Below are 20,320 nucleotides of genomic sequence, written 5' to 3'. Positions count from 1 at the left end.
GTGATACCCTTGAGCGTACAATAGATCTGATTGTTAGATTGCTCTGAGGGCTGTTCCTAGATGGTCATCTGAGATAGCTCAGTCAGTAGAGCATGAGGCTCTTAATCTCAGGGCCATGTGTTTAAGCCCCACCTTGGGCAAAAGATTCATGCTTTGCAAGGGGTTGGGTTAGATTATTTTTGGGGTCTCTTCCACCTCTACAATTCTATAGCTGAGAAATGGGTGGGTTGACTCTAAGTGTCCCTATTTTCCAGGCCATCCCGACTTCTTTTGATCCCCGAATGTCCCACTTTTCCTTAAAGGTAAAGGTAAAGGGACCCCTGACCATTAGGTCCAGTCCTGACCGACTCTGGGGTTGTGGCGCTCATCTCGCTTTATTGGCCAAGGGAGTCGGTGTACAGCTTCCAGGTCATGTGGCCAGCATGACTAAGCCACTTCTGGTGAACCAGAGCAATGCACGGAAACGCCATTTACCTACCCGCCGGAGCGGTACCTATTTATCTACATGCACTTTTGAACTGCTAGGTTGGCAGGAGCAGGGGAGCTCACCCCGTTGCGGGGATTCGAACCGCCGACCTTCTGATTTGCAAGTCCTAGGCTCTGTGGTTTAACCCACAGCGTCACCTGACGTCCCTATTTTCACTCGAGAAATGTTGGAGGCTATGGAGTTATCCAACCCCCGAGCCATCTGAAGGCAATCCTGTATAGGGAGTTTTTTAAAACAAACAAACAAACAAACAAACAATGTTTTACTATGTTTTTATATATGTTGGAAGCTGCCCAGAGTGGCTGGGCCAACCCAGTAAGATGTATGGGGTATAAATAGCAAAATTATCATTGTGGAATGGGACGTCCCTATTTTCATTGGAGAAATGTTGGGGGGTATGTGACTGGCTATGACAGGGGTGGTCAACTTCAAGCCTACAGGCCTAATGAGCCCCACCAGGCCTTTCTATCTCGCTTAGGAGACCATTTCAGCCAAGCTTTCGCCACCTGCCCTGCACCTGACAAGTGCTGTATGATGCTAGATGCAGCACAGATAAAGGCAGGGCTTGGGTGAAAGTTGCATTTCAGGTACCACCAATCAGTGTGCAATTTCACTGTGCTGAGAATCAGCTGGTTTTTGACACTGAGGAAGCCCTGTCCCCAGCGCTTCCCAAGCATTGATGATCAACTGACTGGGAACACGGCATCCTTTTTAAATCATACTGTTGGATTTCAAACTAGATGACCAGAATTGGTCACCTGGCAACACCGCAGCAGCAATAATAGATGGCCAACCCTGTATCCTATGTGTGTTGAGATCTGGGAGTCTAGCACTCTCCAATGCAGGCATAGGCAAACTCGGCCCTCCAGATGTTTTGGGACTACAACTTCCATCATTCCAGTTAGCTAGGGATGATGGGAGTTGTAGTCCCAAAACATCTGGAGGCCGAGTTTGTCTATGCTTGCTCCAATGCTTTTGGGGAAGCTAAATTTCAAGTGGCTTTTAGGTATGCAATGAAATTCAGCTGTTGAGATTTTATATTGCCTTTTTTTTTGTTTGGATGATGTATTGTGCTTTATAAACTTTTCTTTTTAATACAGAAGTTTCAAGGGGTTATTTCATTCAGTAGCGAGTGGCATGTTCTTATCTTAATGTGGAAGCTGCCTTGGAGGATTTTTAATTCAGAAAGGTGGCATGAAAAGTTTTAAAATAAATAAAAGCACCACAAATAGAAGGATAGATAAATATAACTCATTACAGGAGACAATTAAATGAAATAAAGCACACTGCAACAGCAGCAGCGTATAAACCAGATGGCAGGCAAGTTGGGTCCAGATTCACTGACAGCCTGCCTAATTGAAATGGGCATATGGATGGGAGAGAAAGGAAATAAGGAACTGACAGGTATGGTCAGGGACCAACACTGTAGCCTCACAAAGCCCTGGAAAGCTACTCAGCTGGCAAGTTTGTCCTAAAGCCTAATGTGCAATGACGCATTCCATTTCCCCATGTTAGAAACAGCATTTGCTGCCCTAAACCATTTCAACAGACTAGGGGTTGTATCCAGTGAGGGCACACAGGGTGCTGCAGGCAAAAGGAGAGGAGAATTCCATTGTGCAAGTGGAGGAGGTCTGTCGCACAAATGGAACAGCAGTGTTGAATACAACCGTAGGGCTGCAATCCTATTACCTATTACCCCAAATTTCACTGGATTGAGCACTATTTAGTTCTAAGTAAACATGGATGGGGATGCGGGTGGCGCTGTGTTAAACCACAGAGCCTAGGACTTGCTGATCAGAAGGTTGGCAGTTCGAATCCCCGCGATGGGGTGAGCTTCCGTTGCTCAGTCCCCGCCAACCTAGCAGTTCGAAAGTGCGTCAAAGTGCAAGTAGATAAATAGGTACCGCTCCAGCAGGAAGGTAAACGGCGTTTCCGTGCGCTGCTCTGGTTGGCCAGAAGCGGCTTAGTCATGCTGGCCATATGACCCGGAAGCTGTACGCCGGCTCCCTCGGCCAATAAAACGAGATGAGCGCCGCAACCCCAGAGTCTGTCACAACTGGACCTAATGGTCAGGGGTCCCTTTACCATTTACCGTAAACATGGATGGCATTGGAAATTCAGAATTGCAATCCCAGTGCCATTTTCTAGGAAATTAGTACTGTTTAACTCAACAGTGTTTGCTTCTGCATCAACATGCATAGATTATTCAACATCAGGGCCCCTCCTGTGAATATTCTGTCATCAATCTGTCTATGGGAGGAACTTTTTGTTTTTGTGATAAAGCCACTTCCGCCCTGCAGAGGAGGTAGGGTTGCGGGCTTCACGGCCCCACCATGTGCGCGTCCCATCCCCCCCCCCCCCCGCTTGAGCCCAAAAGAGGGTTTATTCTCTTTGCTTTCAAAACTCCCTCATAGCAGTGCATAAGTTATTAATCCATAGCTTGGCTGTCCTCACAAACTCCTCCAGACAGTGCCTGGAGTCACCATGCTCCCATGTTCTCAGTCAAAGAATCAACTAACAGAATAACCAGCCAACTCCTTTCCCCATTACTGTGTATTCTTTGTGAAATACATTTACAATGCAAATATTAATAGGAACCTCCCCAGCCTGGAGGTACTTTTCTCCTAGATTTCATCAAGGGGAGAGCAGATGTTCCTGAGAAGAGGTTAATCACTGCCACACTGTCAAAGCCAAGACACCACTACATTAATTGCCGATTTGGTACCCTCCAGATGTAGTGGATTAGAACTCCCATCAGCCCTAGTGAACATTGCCAATTGTCAGGAATGATGGGAGTTGTTGTCTAACAGCATCTAGAAGGAACTGAATTGGCCACCCCAGGAACAGAACATGAGTAGGCATCAAGCACAAGTTAAGAGAGACTGTTCCAGTATTCTAGGGTGGTATATCTATAAGTAGTGATTTGCTCTAAATGTAAGAAACTTCATTCAAACATGCTGGAAAGCATAAATTGTAAAAAGGCAGGCTGGAACTATGTTAAGTCAACAACAACAACAATTATGTGTCTGTTTCTTTAAAAAGAGTTAATTTTGAGAGGACATTATGAGGAAGAAAAATGGCCAATGTGAAGGATATCAACCCACTCCCTTTCAAATCGTAGTCAGTATTTGCAAATATGTAAGTTTATAGGTAAGACTACACTGCAATGGATTTTTATTGAAACCAATGAACGTTGAATAAGTCATAAAAAGATTTATTTTAGCTCTGACACTTTTATATATCATTTGGCCATTCTGTTCACAGTGGAACACTCATACCCATGGCAGTGAAAGCACTTGAAATACTTTAAAACAAAATGAAGTAAGCTTTCTTTATTATCTATTTAAATGCCGCACATACACTTTTCTAGGAAAGAAAAGAAATCACTCCCTCACTGTCCAGTTTCCCCAAAAGAAAAGAAAAAAAAAAACCATGAAACATCTGCCAGCGTTGTTGAAACAGATGAACACGCTTGTTCAATCTGATTGTACAAGTGTGACCTTTTCATTGAGAGGTTGTTAAGAAAGTCTCGAGTAAAGTACTGTTTCCACCCCTCTCTCTACATTCTCATCTTTTTAGACAATCCTTTTCAATTATATGGTTGAAGAGGCATGTTCCTGACATTCTTTTTATCTGAATTCTCCTTAGCTGAGACCCCAAAGTTCCAAATTTCCCAGGCTTGTTTTGGAAAGCTTTGAGAATCCTCCATTTCTCTGTTTAGTTCTATTCAGGCTTTGTTACTCACCTTATTAGAATTGTGGGGGTGGGCAGCAGGGTCAAACTTCCTGCCCTTCTGTTGTTCCCTGATGTCATAATGTATAAGCTTGCTCCTCTATTACTCTCCGCTCCCTCCACCTCATCCCGCATCGTTCAGTGGGGACCCCAACCAAGCCATCACCTATTCCTTTCAGATTGGGCTACATCAACTGCAGATTACCTGGGGTACCCAACAGAGCAGGTATTCAGACCTTGGGCCACTGGAAATTAGGGGCATCCTGGTCTTCTGTTATGTCCCCAAAGAAGTCAACATGATTCTATGATACATACATTGTCAAAATATTGTTTCCTGTGGCCAGAGTATGGCTGCATGGGCCATCACAAAATCCTATTAGCACTGGGTTTGCAATAGTTCAGTAACTGAGCAGGTGTAAAATACCTTTTTTCAACATGGTTCAACCTTCATCTCCTGAGGAAGACCACTCACCTGTTAGTGGTTCATTAATGTGGTAACCATTTGGGTATCTTGAAGGGCAAATGCTTGGATTTTGTGCTTTTCGGCATTATTGGCTGGAAGTGACCATAATTTGGTCAGATATTTTGCCCAGGAGGGTGTGGAGGGGAAATTGTGTGGCTATTCCCTCCCCCCCACAGGTGGAATAAATGAAGACAACGGACACAGGGTTTTAGGTTAATGGGCGAAAAATGGCCACAACTTTATTGATTACAGGAAAGAAGGGTATTGGCTTTAGGCATTGGCCCTAACCGACTATCCGGTCTGACCGGGAAGGGTTAAACACCAACAGGGGGAGCCACCCGAGATGCATATCCCTGGGCGCTCCCCAAGGGGTTACCGCTCGGGGGCGCGCTTTAGGCCCTAGCCTCCGTAGGTTTCGGACGAGGCGTCGCCCCTCGGAGTCCTTTAACGAACTACCCTTCAAGCATTGGGGGAGGTGATGGCGTTCCTCCCCCCCAACCTCATCTGCATGATAATACCCCGGCCAATGCCTACCGCCAAAACCGAGGGAGTTGTGACGATTTGCTACGAGGTAGGCGAAAAAACCAAGTGGCTCACAAAACCAGCCAATTAGCCAAATGGAAAAACTCCTACCAGGCCCCTTGCGGCGACCAGCCGAAGCCCATAGCAAGGTCAGTGGCAAAACCTAAAGGGCGGGTGGGTGGGAAACTGCGTCGTCTCCAGGGAAGAAAGGGGGTGAGCCAGGGGCTGCCCTGACCTTAAGTGGCCCTAGGAAGGCCCGCCCCTGCCGCCAGCCAATTGGCTGGCGCCACAGGGTATGCTAATTGGGTGAATCCCTGTCTCCTGCGAGGCTGACGCCAGCCTCGCAGAGTGTGGGCGGGGTCGTGATCCCACAACCCCCCCTCCTCCTGAAGGTCGGAAGGGGCATTGTGACTCTAAATGACGTAATTAGGCAAGGGTGAAAGTGAATGGGGAGATCTGTATCAATCTGCCTAGCAATGAGGGCGACACTATGCATTATCCTGAGATGAAATATACAAGGACTGGTTCCTATAAGCTGGGTGAAATTCACTTGTCCAGTTGGAGCAATGATATTTTCTTGGCAGAATGACCTGTACAACTTTACTCACAGCAGGTAGGGGGTGAGGGGCTAAGCTTTTCCTCTTCAGTGGCAGGTAATGTGGGAATCCAACAGGTAGATTAAGGGTAGGAGAGCATCCTTTTTTAAAAAAAATTACATATCATTCCCAACAATCATATAACATATTTTCTTATCTTATACAATGTTTTGGACATCCATCAACTACATCTGAAGATTTTTCAGTCTTTATTACTTAGTCTACATTTCTTAATTTCCCTATTACTTTTAATTGTCCTTAACTCTTCATAATCTTCTTCTCTGCAATATTTCACATAATCCTCCTTACAAAACTTCTTGCAGTCGTACTAGCGTAATCTGTTTATTACAATTGCTTTTCAAATAGTTCAAATATTTACTCCAGTCCCCTGAGAATCTCTGGTCCCTCAGGCTTCAGATCCTTCCTGTCATCTTGTCTAATTCTGCATAGTCCATTAATTTCATCTGCCATTCTTCTTTCAGTGGTAATTCTTCTTGTTTCCATAGGAGAGCATCCTTAGGCACATTTAGAGGCAGAAATCCTGATGCTTCCTTCCAATGTTGGGAGGCCTTTTGGCATGGTAAGGATCACCTTGGGGAACAGTATTGTAGGAAAGGTACTACATGATCAAGAAAGCCACCCTACTCACACAAATGAGTGCTGCTTAAGGGAGAGGGCATGTTTCACTTGGATTGGTAGTTGATTAGTTACATGCACAAAATGTCCCCCTGGAGATGATGTTGTTTAGTCAATTAGTCATGTCTAACTCTTCGTGACCCCATGGACCAGAGCACGCCAGGCACTCCTGTCTTCCACTGCCTCCCGCTGTTTGGTCAAACTCATGTTAGTAGCTTCGAGAACACTGTCCAACCATCTCGTCTTCTGTCGTCCCCTTCTCCTTGTGCCCTCCATCTTTCCCAACATCAGGGGCTTTTCATTTGTTTATAATTTGAATAAAATGTCCTTCATTTTAACACACTTCACCTTGTGTCACATCTTCTTATTTCCATGGTTACACTTGCAACGCAACTAGTTTGCTTGCAGTTTAATGAGAACAATATTGCAAATGCTGATTAACTTTGGAAAGCGTCCCAAATTATTTTTGCATTCATGCCCATAAGGCCAAATTGGTTAGAGTAGACGTTATAGCTGTTACCTTAAGCTTTGTATTATTAGTGTGCAAAAATAGTCTGCTCCTTTTTATGTTTGTAAGCAATAATATCACCTCAAGCAAACATAGTGATTTCAATTATCCTTAAGGCAAACTTTCATGTTACAACTTAATTATGGCCTCAGCAGCAGCTTTTCAGTACCATCTTCACATTAGCAAAATATCTACCCTGTCCTAATCCTGTTGTGCCATTGCTACACCTTATGCACAAGTCTCTGTGTTACCCACAATCAAAGAATAATGAAAATAGTGATGGGCAGTCAATGACTTTCCACCTAGTTTATAACTGAGCCATTTTAAAGCATTTTCATTTTGAGCAATTTCACCAGAAATACCAAATCTCTCTCTCTCTCTCTCTCTCTCTCTCTCTCTCTCTCTCTCTCTCTGTGTGTGTGTGTGTGTGTGATGAAGATCAAACCAAAGTTTGCAAGATGTGTAGATCCCAAAATATTTGAGTAGATCTTCAGAAGCAGAGCATGGACTAGAACGCTTTGGCTCGTTTCCATGATTAATTGTCCCCAATACCCAGCCCCAACAATCTCTACAGAGATTGCAGCCCTCTGTAGTTTAAAAAAATGTTTTTAGTGTTTAATGTTTTGTTATGTTTTTATATATGCTGTGAGCCGCTCAGAGTGGCTGTGGCAACCCAGTCATATAGATGGAGTACAAACAAGAAAATTATTATTATTAAATATCATGGTGTTATCAAAACCATGACAGATCCTAAGGTGCATCAGACTTTAGCATTCACAGTCCTTAAGAAATGAACTCCAAAAATAGGACCACAAAAGGGGATCCTTCAAATTGAATAGATGGACCTGATTTGAATCTATTCCATCAATATCTGGGCAAGGACATTGCCTTGTGCTCAGGGTGTGGGGCGCTGTTTCCAAATCTACAGCTCCAAATGCTATCCCATTGCCTGAACTATGACAATGACCTTAGGGGGTGGGACATACCAGATCTGATGAGTCAAGAAGAGCAGTTAATTGATGCAGGTGCCAGGAACTATTCGAGGAATAAGCAGTGAACAAAGTGTAACCATTTGTGTGGTGAGTTCCCGCCTCCCCCCTCAGAAATAAAGACTCAAGACACCAGAGTTTAAGGTTAATGGGTCAAATTAGGCCACAACTTAATTGATTACAGGAACTGAGCGGTATTGGCTTAGACACTGGTCCTATCAGCTAACCGGCTTCAGCCCGCTTGGTTGAAGATGGGCAAGGGTTAACCACCAGTAGGGGGAGTCCTGCTGATGCACATCAACTAGGAGCTCCCCCGGGGTCACCGCTCGGGGGCGTGCCTTAGGCCCACACCTCCATAGGCTTAGGACAAGGCCACGCCCCCGGAATCCTTTACCAGACTACCCTTCGATTTGGGGGGAAGGTGATGGTGCTTCCTTCCCCCCACCCTTGTTATCTGCATAACAACACCCCTACCAATGCCTAACCACCAATGCCCAGGAAGTTGTGACGTTTGCTACGAGGCAGGCAAAAAACCAAATGGCTGGTGCCAATTTGCCAAATGGCAAAAATTCCTACCAGGCCCCTTGACAGCGACCAACCAAAGTCCATAGCAATGTCATAAAGCCTAACCTAACGGGTGGGTGGGATGGGAAAACCCGATCAGCTGGAGCATGGCGAGGAAAGAGGGAGATCCTCAGCCGCGCCGGCACTAAGTAGGGCGGGCCACGCCCCCTGGGCCAGCCGATTGGCTGGCCAGGGGGATGACGGGTTCGAGGATTCCCCAGTATCGCGGGGGCTGTACGCCAGCCCCCGCGTGCGTGGAGGAGGGGCGTGAAGCCCGCACCGCACCTCCTCTCCAGCTCGGAAGTGGCTTTACTGACTTTATTGAGGACAACCATGCACGCCACTTTCCAAGCTTCCTCTTCATCTGGAATGTTTAATTTTATGGTGAGAGAATGCATTCTCGCATTTCAAAGCTCTATTGTTCCACAACAGATGTTTATGAAAATCTTCTCTCTTGTAGTTACATTGCAAAACAATTATATCTGTGTGCAAAGGAAAAGCCTCGCTGCTAGGGAACTGTCAGTCTCAGAGTAGGTTTCGTCTCACTGCATTGAAGACTGAAATGGCTGGGCCTCCCCAGCCACTCTGGGCGGCTTCCATAAAAAGCAAAAATACAATAAAATATCACACGTTAAAAACTTCCCTGAACAGGGCTGCCTTAAGATGTCTTCTGAATGTCAGGTAGTTGTTAATCGCTTTGACATCTGCTGGAAGGGCGTTCCACAGGGCGGGCGCCACTACCGAGAAGGCCCTCTGCCTGGTTCCCTGTAGCTTTACTTCTCGCAGTGAGGGAACCGCCAGAAGGCCCTCGGCGCTAGACCTCAGCGTCCGGGCAGAATGATGGGGGTGGAGACGCTCCTTCAGGTATACTGGACCGAGGCCGTTTAGGGCTTTAAAGGTCAGCACCAACACTTTGAATTGTGCTCGGAAACGTACTGGGAGCCAATGTAGGTCTTTCAAGACCGGTGTTATATGGTCTCGGCGGCCGCTCCCAGTCACCAGTCTAGCTGCCGCATTCTGGATTAGTTGTAGTTTCCGAGTCACCTTCAAAGGTAGCCCCACGTAGAGTGCATTGCAGTAGTCCAAGCGGGAGATAACCAGAGCATGCACCACTCTGGCGAGACAGTCCACAGGCAGATAGGGTCTCAGCCTACGTACCAGATGGAGCTGGTAAACAGCTGCCCTGGACACAGATTTGATCTGTGCCTCCATGGACAGCTGTGAGTCCAAAATGACTCCCAGGCTGCGCACCTGGTCCTTCAGGGGCACAGTTACCCCATTCAGGACCAGGGAATTCTCCACACCTGCCCGCCTCCTGTCCCCCAAAAACAGCACTTCTGTCTTGTCAGGATTCAACCTCAATCTGTTAGCCGCCATCCATCCTCCAACCGCCTCCAGACACTCACACAGGACCTCCACCGCCTTCACTGGTTCTGATTTAAAGGAGAGGTAGAGCTGGGTATCATCCGCATACTGATGAACACCCAGCCCAAACCTCCTGATGATCTCTCCCAGCGGCTGCATGTAAATGTTGAAAAGCATGGGGGATAGGACAGAACCCTGAGGCACCCCACAAGTGAGAGCCCAGGGGTCTGAACACTCATCCCCCAACACCACTTTCTGAACACGGCCCAGGAGGAAGGAGCGGAACCACTGTAGGACAGTGCCCCCAGCTCCCAGCCCCTCAAGACGGTCCAGAAGGATGTTATGGTCGATGGTATCAAACGCCGCTGAGAGATCCAGCAGAACTAGGAAACAGCTCTCACCTTTGTCCCTAGCCCGCCGAAGATCATCAACCAGTGCGACCAAGGCAGTTTCAGTCCCATGATGAGGCCTGAATCCCGACTGGAAGGGATCCAAATGGTCCGCTTCTTCCAGGCGTGCCTGGAGTTGTTCGGCCACCGCTCGCTCAATCACCTTGCCCAAGAATGGAAGATTTGAAACTGGGCGATAGTTGGCCATCGTGGCCGCATCTAAAGATGGTTTTTTAAGAAGCGGTTTAATAACCGCCTCTTTCAGCGGGTCTGGGAAGGCTCCCTCACGGAGGGAAGCATTCACCACCCCACGAAGCCCATCGCCCAGTCCTTCCCGGCTAGCTTTTATAAGCCAGGATGGGCAAGGATCCAGGAGACAGGTGGTTGGCTTCACTCGTCCAAGCAGCCTGTCCACATCCTCGGAGGTAACAGATTGGAATTGATCCCACTCAACTTGACTAGACAGAACTCTAGCACTCTCCCGCCCCGGCCCTGCTCCCACGGTGGAGTCTACTTCTTCCCGAATCTGAGCGATTTTATCTGCAAAAAACTTTGCAAAATCATTGCAGGAGAACATGTGGCCCGTACTGGGCCCCGATGTTGCAGGTGGTTCCACTAAATTGTGAACCACCTGAAAAAGTCTCCTGCTGCTGTTTTCTGCAGATGCAATAGAGGCGGTGAAGAAATTCTTCTTCGCCGTCGCTATCGCCACTTGGTAGGCTCGACGTTGAGCTCTAACCTGTGTCCGGTCAGATTCGGAATGAGTTATCCGCCACCGGCGCTCTAGCCGTCTCAACGATTGTTTCATTGCCCTCAGATCCGTGGAAAACCACGGGGCTGTCCGGGCTCCATGCAATCGGAGAGGGCGCTTCGGAGCCAAACAGTCAATAGCCCTGGTTAACTCCACATTCCAGCGGGCCACCAGGGAATCGGCTGAAAGGCCATCAACATGGGATAAAGCATCCCCTACCACTCTCTGGAAACCATTTGGATCCATTAAGTGGCGGGGGCGGACCATCCGAATTGGTCCCACCTCCCTGCAGAGGGGATGGGTCGCAGAGAAGTCCAGTTGCACCAGGAAGTGATCTGACCATGGCACTTCTTTCGTTTCGCTTTTACTTAGTGTCAGATCACCAACATCCATAGAGGTAAACACCAGGTCCAAGGCATGTTCGCGGCTATGGGTTGGGCCAGACTTATTCAGGGACAGCCCCATGGAGGCCATGCTTTCCACGAAGTCCCGAGCGGCCCCTTGTAAGGTCGTGTCGGCATAGATGTTAAAATCCCCTAGGACGACCAAGCTAGGTGTCTCCAGGAGCATATCCGCCACGACCTGAAGCAGCTCGGGCAGGGAATCCTTGGTGCAGCGGGGAGGTCGGTACACCAGTAGGAATCCTGTACTGCCCCTATTGCCCAACTTCCAGAACATGCACTCGGAAAACTGGGTCTTCCCAATAGGACGCCTGGTGCAAACTAATGACTTCCTAAAAATCACTGCAACCCCCCCTCCCCGCCCACATGACCTGGGTTGCTGTGCGTAAGAGAAACCTGGTGGACAAGCAGCGGCAAGGACAGGCCCATCTGCTTCATCCAACCAAGTCTCTGTTACACATGCCAGGTCAAGTCCTCCATCCATGATCAAGTCATGATCAACTATCCTTTAAGCAGGATAGTTTGTTTAATATCAATGGGCATGTCTGGATGCAACTGGAACCCTGATGGATCTCTCCCCAGGCAACAGCCTATAGCCTATAGCCATGATGGCTGCACATTGTTGTTGTTTAGTCATTTAGTCGTGTCCGGCTCTTCATGACCCCATGGGCCAGAGCACGCCAGGCACTCCTGTCTTCCACTGCCTCCCGCAGTTTGGTCAGACTCATGCTGGTAGCTTCGAAAACACTGTCCAACCATCTCGTCCTCTGTCGTCCCCTTCTCCTTGTGCCTTCCATCTTTCCCAACATCAGGGTCTTTTCCAGGGAGTCTTCTCTTCTCATGAGGTGGCCAAAATATTGGAGCCTCAGCTTCAGGATCTGTCCTTCCAGTGAGCACTCAGGGCTGATTTCCTTCAGAATGGATAGGTTGGATCGTCTTGCAGTCCATAGGACTCTCCAGAGTCTCCTCCAGCACCATAATTCAAAAGCATCAATTCTTCGGCGATCAGCCTTCTTTATGGTCCAGCTCCTACTTCCATACATCACTACTGAGAAAACCATGGCTTTAACTATACGGACCTTTTTTGGCAAGGTGATGTCTCTGCTTTTTAAGATGCTGTCTAGGTTTGCCATTACCTTTCTCCCAAGGAGCAGCTGTCTTTTAATTTCGTGACTGCTGTCACCATCTGCAGTGATCACGGAGCCCAAGAAAGTAAAATCTCTCCCTGCCTCCATTTCTTCCCCTTCTATTTGCCATTACCTCCAGTATTTGAGGAGTTTCACCTCTGAATATCAGCAGATGGAATCACACGTGAGGTGAGTGCTGCTGTTTGTGGGCTCCTCATTGGCGTCTAGTTGGCCACTGTGGGAACAGAATGCTGAATAAGTGAGCCTTTGGTCTGATCTTATGTTCACTGCATGATTCATCCAAATATTTATATATTAGCTCACCTATTGCCATGGCAATTTGCTTTCCACAATCCAGAAACATTATGTCTAGCATTTTCCATCCGGAGACTCTGTTTGATGTGAAGGTCACTTGTGACCTTGAGAAAGGAGATACTTTCCAATTCTCAGAAAATAGGATTCCGATTACCAGTTGTACATGCTGCATTTCAGTTGTGTCGTATTAAGAATCTGTTAACCCTACTTCAAGTTATTTCAAAAGAAATTACCTTAAGTGCATTCTCCCCTCTGCTCAGCTGGTCTCGTGGAAGCCGTATATTTCCTTCTCTAGAAAATCGGTATTTTGTCTTGATTTATAAGGCTTCGATGTTATCTCCTCAAAGGTAATTTGATTCCTGTCTAGCCACAAGGTGTAGTCGTTAAGATCACTCTTTTTCATATCTGGCCTCTTAGCACATTTCCACAAACCACCTTTCCTTCCAGCATTGCCACTGCCTCAGCACAATCAGAATGAAAAAGAAAGTAAGAAAGAAAGATGTATTAGAAACCATTCCTTTTCCCTGTCATCCGGATTAAGGCACAAAACATATTTTAATGCTCACCGCCAGCAAAGGCACAGAGATTGACTCAGCCTTTAATTAGGGCTGCCTTGCAAAAGGAACCTTGCTAACACTCAGTGTATTTTCACAAAATATGCTCCATGTCCTGACCACTCAAAGAATGGAACAGTCTCTGGTTATTATTGTAGAATGGAATTGCGGTGAGTAAATGATCACCCCAAAATGACAGCCATAAAACTTCAGCTGGATGTTTTGACTATTTACTAGACACTCATCATTTGTATTATATGTTGCAAACACAGGATTGCCAATACTGTGGTTGCATTGTGACATTGGCAGGGGAGAACTGGTGGTTATGCCTTATATTGGGAGTCAAACCAATGACTTATCTAGCTCAGAATTGGCTAGACCAGACACCCATAAACTGCTGTTATCTTGATGGTTTGGACTGCAGCTCTCATTGGTCATGTATGCTTGGACTGATAAGTGTTGGGATCCAACAACATCTGGAGCAGTGTTTCCTAAACTTGGGTCTCCAGCTGTTTTGGGACTACAGTTCCCATCATCCCTGACCACTAGTCCTGCTAGCTAGGGATGGTGGGAGTTGTAGTTCAAAACAGCTGGAGACCCAACTCCCATTATCCCTAGCTAGCAGGACTAGTGGTCAGGGATGATGGGAATTGTAGTCCAAAAACAGCTGGAGACCCATGTTTGATCTGGAGGGTACCAGATCAGACAAGGCTGGTCTATAATGACTGGCAATGGCTCTCCAGATTTTCAGACATGGATCTGAAAATTGCCAGGATGTTGGGAATTTCTGAATGCAAAGCATGGTCTCTACCTCTATAGTCCTTCCTCTAATTAATGTGGAACATCTCTCCCTTGATTCTCTGTTGCCAATAACCACCAGTCCATCACTACCAGTTCCTCTTCATTCAGACCTGGGGCTGATTCTCTCCTAGAATTCAAACAATCCTCCTTCCCATTGTATTATATCTGGGCAAACCCAGGTTTGGTTTTTCCGAAGGTCACTGTAGTTTCTCTGTTAAAGCCACTCCCGACCTTGGGAGGTGGTGTTGCGGGCTTCACGCCCCCAACACGTGCATGGGGGCTGGCTCTCAGCCTCCACGCGATTAGGGGAATCCTCAGCCGTGTCATCCCCTGGCCAGCCAATGGACTGGCCCAGGGGGTGTGGCCTGCTCCATATAAGGCAGGCGCGGCCAGGGATCTCCCTCTTTAGCCACGCCGACTCTCCGGTTTCCCACCCGCCCACCCTCTAAGTTTCTCTTCCAACCTTGCTATGGACCTCGGTTGGTCACTGTTAAGGGGCCTGGTAGGAATTTTTTTCCACTTGGCAAATTGGCACCAGCCATTTGGTTTTTTGCCTACCTCATAGCAAATCGTCACAACGTCCTCGGTTTTGGCAGTTAGGCATTGGTATGGGTATTGTTATGTAGATGTATGGGGGGGGAGTGCCATCACCTCCCCCGCATATTGAAGGGTAGTCCAATAAAGGATTCCGGGGGGCGTGGCCCTGTCTGAAGCCTATGGAGGTGAGGGCCCAAGGCACGCCCCCAAGCAGTGACCCTGGGGAAGTGCCTAGTTGATGTGCATCAGCAGGGCTCCCCCTGGTGGTGTTAACCCTTCCCGGTCTTCAAGCTAACAGGCTGAAGCCGGATAGTTGGTTAGGACCAATGCCTAAGCCAATACCACTCATCACTTGTAATCAATAAAGTTGTGGCCTAATTTTGCCCAATTTTGCCCACGTGTGTTTATTCCTACTGGGGGGAGGCGGGAACTCGCCACACAAAGGGCAGCTACCATGTTCTCTCCATAAGCACAACAGCTGATCTCTCAACTCTAGGCTTACCTAAACCCCAGAGCTGCCTCAAAAAGAATTTTTTAAAAGATTATCAATATTGGCAATCCATCAATCAGTCCCCGCTGCAATGCTTCCAATATTTATCGTAGATGTTTAGTTTACCAGCAAATAGGGTTTCATCCTCTATCCCAACAACAGTGTTGTTCTGACACTTTTAATATTGGAAATGACAAGAGTTTCTATGTAAAGCTCTCTCGTATTGCGACTGTACTTTAATTTGTTTAACAAACAGTGTAAATGTTGTTGCTGCTGTCAAGACTAAAGAAACTGTTGACCCAGAAAAAAAGAAGAAAAGGGGGGGGGGGAGAAAAGAAAGAAAAGCCATATGCTAAGATGTAAATTTTATCCAAGAGAAATGTGCCATATGGCACTGGATTTGCACCCCTGTCAATGCCGCCTTGAAAGCAACCCATGAAATACGATCATTCGTATCATTGCTCTCGTCACTCCTATTGGAATCTGTGACAGCAAAGAAAGAAAAGTGACAATGACGTGTAATAAGCTTCTGTAGGACAAAAGATACCTTATACTACCAAGAGGAATGAACAACTGGATTTAGAAGTCAATTGCAGGTGGCAATTAAGAGTGCAAATGCTGTTTATTAATTGCCATGTGCTTGTAAGCATGATGTCTTTTCAGAAAAGAGTCATCTTTTCAGAAATGACTCATCGCTCACTTCCCTGGGTGTTCAAAGTGTTTAAATACAATACTGCAGATAATTATCAGCTTCCACCAAATGTGCTTGTTAGTAGCACTGGAATTAATTTAGGTATTAATTATGAATGGTATACCTTTGGGGAAATGCATCAATCTAACTATAACACACCTGTCTTCAGGCATGTTGGTGCTGCATCAAACTCTTTCGCAAAGGTTTGCCTTCCAATAATGCCAGCACCTTGTAAAAGTAACCATAATCATTGAGTGTTAACACAACAGTTCCTGCAGCAAACCTCCACATTTATATATTGCCCTATCCTGTACGTTCAAGGCTCCTGGTAATATATTTTCCTCTTGCTTATTTTATGCCTCCCTCTGATAACTCTTTCCTACACATGATAGATCTTTCTTTTTTAAAGTGATCTGAAGATAAATTGTGAACTTAATGCCCTGCATCTTATTTGGAATAACTTTTTGAGAAGGACGCCAGTTCTTTGTTGAATTACACTAAGTGCATCAGAAAATGTAAGAACTTACAGTACTGAATCTGGATCTTGTTCGTATTTGTACTGGTACTGAATTTATTAGAAATGGGATCCTCCTTAATGAGGGTCCTGGTTGCGTATGGGTCCCTGAGACACCCCCCACTGGATTGTAGGTGGGGGCCATGCCCCAGGCCTTGTCTGTGGGCCCCACAATCACGCCAGGCTGTTTGAGCCAATCCGATGCAGGTGGCGTGATTGAAGGGAGCTTTAAAAGTGGCAGCATGATGTAGCTGAGGCACTTGCTTCGTGCTGCAAAACACCTACTCTCCCGTCCCTATTTGTTGATGTAGCTACTTTGGCCTTGCTTCAGATATTGGTTGGTCACCTGTTTTGGAACAGGGGCCGGGTAGGAATTTTTTTCCATTTGGCAAATTGGCACTGGCCACTTGGTTTTCACCTACCCCCTTAGCAATCGTCACAACTTTGTAAGGTTTGGTGGTTAGGCATTGGCTTAGTGAGGTGTGTGAGAGGGGAGGTGCAGCCATCACCTGCCCCTCCATGAATAAGAGTATTCTGGTAAAGGAATCTGGGGGTCCTGGATCTCGTCCGAAGTCCGCTGGAGGGGCTAGGGCCATGCCAGGACCACAGGAACCCCGGAGTGAGCGGTTGATTTTTGTTGATGTTGCTCCCTCGTTTGGTGTTTACCCTTCCAGACTACCTGCCAGAGAGGCAGGAGTCAGTTATAGTCGGTTGCCAATGCCTAAGCCAGTACCACTCACTTTGCTGTAATCAATAAAATTGTGGCCTAAATTTTGCCCAATAACTTAAACCCAAATTACATATCAGTGTGAAATTATTTACTTGGGGGAAGGGCTTGGGGGCCTCGGAGCGCAAAATGTATTTTGCAAAGAATAAATTGTATTGGGGGAAAGAAAACCCATGCAACATAATGTAACAGCTGCAAAATCTTCTGACTCCGATCTAGGTCACAGAAATGCTGAATTTGTTACCTTTAAAATCATTACCTTTAAATGTGAATATGTGTGTGTGTTAGGTAGTGATAGAAGGGGTGGGAATTAGAGATTGGCTGGTTGTTGCACTGAGTTTGCAGGCTCCAAGAACATGCTGCTCGGAGGAGCTGGTGAGGGCAGACAAGTTATAATTTATGGACTGCTTCAAAGGCGTTTTAAAAGCAAGAAGACCCTCTCTTGGGTTCAAGAGAGTGAATGACATTGCAATGGACTTAGTATATCTGCACAATACTGCTTTTAATAGTTTCCATCCTCTAAGAAAAGAGTCATCTTAAAAGTCTTGTGTGTGGAGTCTACTTCATGATTAGGGCTTCAAGGGTGAAACTGCTGCATCATTCTGCATGACTCAGAAAAAAATAGCTAAGAGATCTGTTTCGGCTTCCCACAATTTCCTGCCTTTGCAAGGTTAGGGGAGTCTCAAATGTGCCACTCCAAATCTCTCTATCTGGCCCTTGGGAGTCTCCCCAGGTCATATTCCTCCCCAGCCACACCCACTTTCCCCAGGCCACACCCTTCACAAACTATGCTTGACACCTTCCTTGAGCATTTTTAGCTGGCTAGAGTGTGTCATTGAACTCTGATAAAGCGTGTTATCCTTCATGGAGAGCACGTGTTGTGGTGGGGGCCAACAGGACACTCCAAAGTTGTGGGGCGGGCTAATTGATCGTTGGCCACTGATGCGATTGGGCTTCCCTTGTTGTTGGGAAGAAGTTAATGTTGCCATTTGTTGATTGACAGCCAGAAATGCTAAAACTCTTTGCACGAGGCTAGGGCTTCCTCTTTTCACCCGTGCATCAGATTGCCCCCGCCCTATATTTAGGGTTGTTCGCTTTGACCTTGCTATGCCTGTCATGGGGTCGTCTGCTTTGGGGGCAGGGGCCCGGTAGGAATTTTGTCCATCTGGCTGATTGGTTGGGGCCATTTGGTTTTTGCCTACTGTGTAGCAAATCGTCACAACTTGTAAGGTTGGCGGTTAGGCATTGGTTTATGGTTTGGTTGGTTGAGGGGCATGGATTGACTGTGCCTTCCCCTCTAATGCTGCTGCTGCAAGGGATTCCGTTAAAGGAATCAGGGGCTAACTATTGCTTGTCCACCCTGAAGATTTATTGCTCAGATAAGCCTTGGCGTCCAGCCCGCTTCGGCTGCGCAGCTACCAGCCAGGCCTCCGGACTTCAAAGGCCACATTCCAAAGGCTCTGAGCAACACGCAGAGATCAGCAGCGGTAAGAGAAAGCTGCAAACATCAGTGCTTTCTTCAGTGTGCTTAAATAAAGTCCACTCAGCTAAAAGCAGTTTTATTTAAGCAGAAACTATCCATTATCTATCACAGCGAACAGCATCGTGAAAACACGTCCTCTCTCTTCAAAAGCGAAAGTAGAGAGAAAGAACAAAGGCTGGAGACTCTCAGATATGACACAATCTCCCCCCTCCCAAATGTAGGCAGGGCGTACACTCTGAGCTGTTTAACCCTGTAAGCTCAAGGGGGCGCGGGCCACTGCAAGAGCTCCTGGCTGCATTTGGGGAGGGCTGAGGGCAGGTTCCCTGCTCCATCGCTTTCCCCCAAGTGTATTCCCCTTTTCTGACTTTTGCAGGTGTGCGGAATGTCAGTCTGTCCCCCATGGTGGGGGCAGATAGTGGCAACCAATGCCTAAGCAACCACTCACATGTTTGTATTTTAATAAAGTTGTGGCCAAAATTATGCCAAAAACCTTAAACAAAAAATTTGGTGTGATGTGTGAGTTATTGGGGTGGCCCTGGGGACCTCGACATGCAATGCCTCTTGCTCATCTGGATGAAGGATAGAGAGGGGTGTCTGAGTGTGTGTAGAAACTAATTGAATGTACTAAGTTAACATTCACATTCATTTGGCTGCCCATTTTTGCTTCCAGCCTCTCTCTCCACTAACATGTGCCCCCTTGAAGATATTGTGGGCCTCGGGCTGAAACAGGGTTGCCCACCCATGGCTTAGGCTTTTCATCATTAAGCAGAGTGAAGGTGGATATTGCGGGCAGCATATTTTGCCATATATATATATTTGTGTGTGTGTGTGTGTGTGTGTGTGTATATATATATATATATATATATATATATATATATATATATAATGCATTCTTCAAATGAAGAATGATATAAGAAATAATCATGAATAATAATTTGGGAACTCCAAATGAGTCAACCATCCACGAGTTTGGTCCTTCTGGTGTATACCACTTCAAATAAAATGGAGATAATTCCTTTAGGAGTTTAGCATTCTCACAATATCATTATTATGCCTGACTTTAACTTTCTGTATGTGTACAGATTTCTGTTGCGGTTCATTTCAAAGCTTTCATGCTAATGATCTGTCTGATTTATTCCCCAGCTCAAAGTATCTTTGCTTCACAAATGGCATTTTTGAAAAATAAATTCTAATCCCAATTGCTCACTAACTATTCGAGAAGAAAGTTGCTTGTGTTCCTGTTCCGGAAGTCTAATTGAAATAATAAATAGTTCTGTTGTTGTTGTTTCTTTGTTTCTTTTTCTTTTTTCTTTTTTAAAAAACCTCTCTCCCTTTACCTCCTAGCCAGGAAATATAAGACAGTAGATGTCATCTTATAAGAGCTTTATAAGTATCACAAATTGCTGATGAGGAAGGGAAAAAATGTGCAATTAAAAACCCCCAAACAAAATTGTGTTTCTCAGTCTATGAAGCTCAGTATACTTCTCTGCTTTCACAATTAAATTAGCAAGCCTTCTCTCACTGACTAAGAGTCTTCTTTCTTTAGTAAAAGCTTTCTTCAAACATTCTGATTCCATACACAGTAAACAACACCCTGGGTGCTGGGGCTAGAGGAAAAAATTCACTGGCTACAGCAATATCTCCATCCCTATAAACGTCCCTGAGCTGGATCTCCCTC

The 20,320-nt window shown here is 46.3% G+C and overlaps 1 long non-coding RNA gene across 2 annotated transcripts in view; it reads left to right on the top strand.

The window, feature by feature from the left end:
- Nucleotides 1-4,208: 4,208 nt before the first annotated feature.
- Nucleotides 4,209-20,320, top strand: part of LOC307226044 — a 38,257-nt gene continuing 22,145 nt past the window's right edge. The window contains exons 1-4 of one of the 2 annotated variants that reach the window (XR_013843288.1): nucleotides 4,209-4,445; nucleotides 16,328-16,433; nucleotides 17,379-17,426; nucleotides 19,786-19,883. This is a non-coding gene — a long non-coding RNA (uncharacterized lncRNA). Of the gene's footprint in view, nucleotides 4,446-16,327; nucleotides 16,434-17,378; nucleotides 17,427-19,785; nucleotides 19,884-20,320 lie in introns of those variants that run through there. The other variant, XR_013843287.1, reaches the window with a different exon arrangement.

Source organism: Podarcis cretensis (genome assembly GCF_951804945.1).
Source record: "Podarcis cretensis genome assembly, chromosome: 10".
In the NCBI taxonomy this organism is placed as follows: domain Eukaryota; kingdom Metazoa; phylum Chordata; class Lepidosauria; order Squamata; family Lacertidae; genus Podarcis; species Podarcis cretensis.
This window is presented reverse-complemented; position numbering and strand designations above follow the sequence as displayed.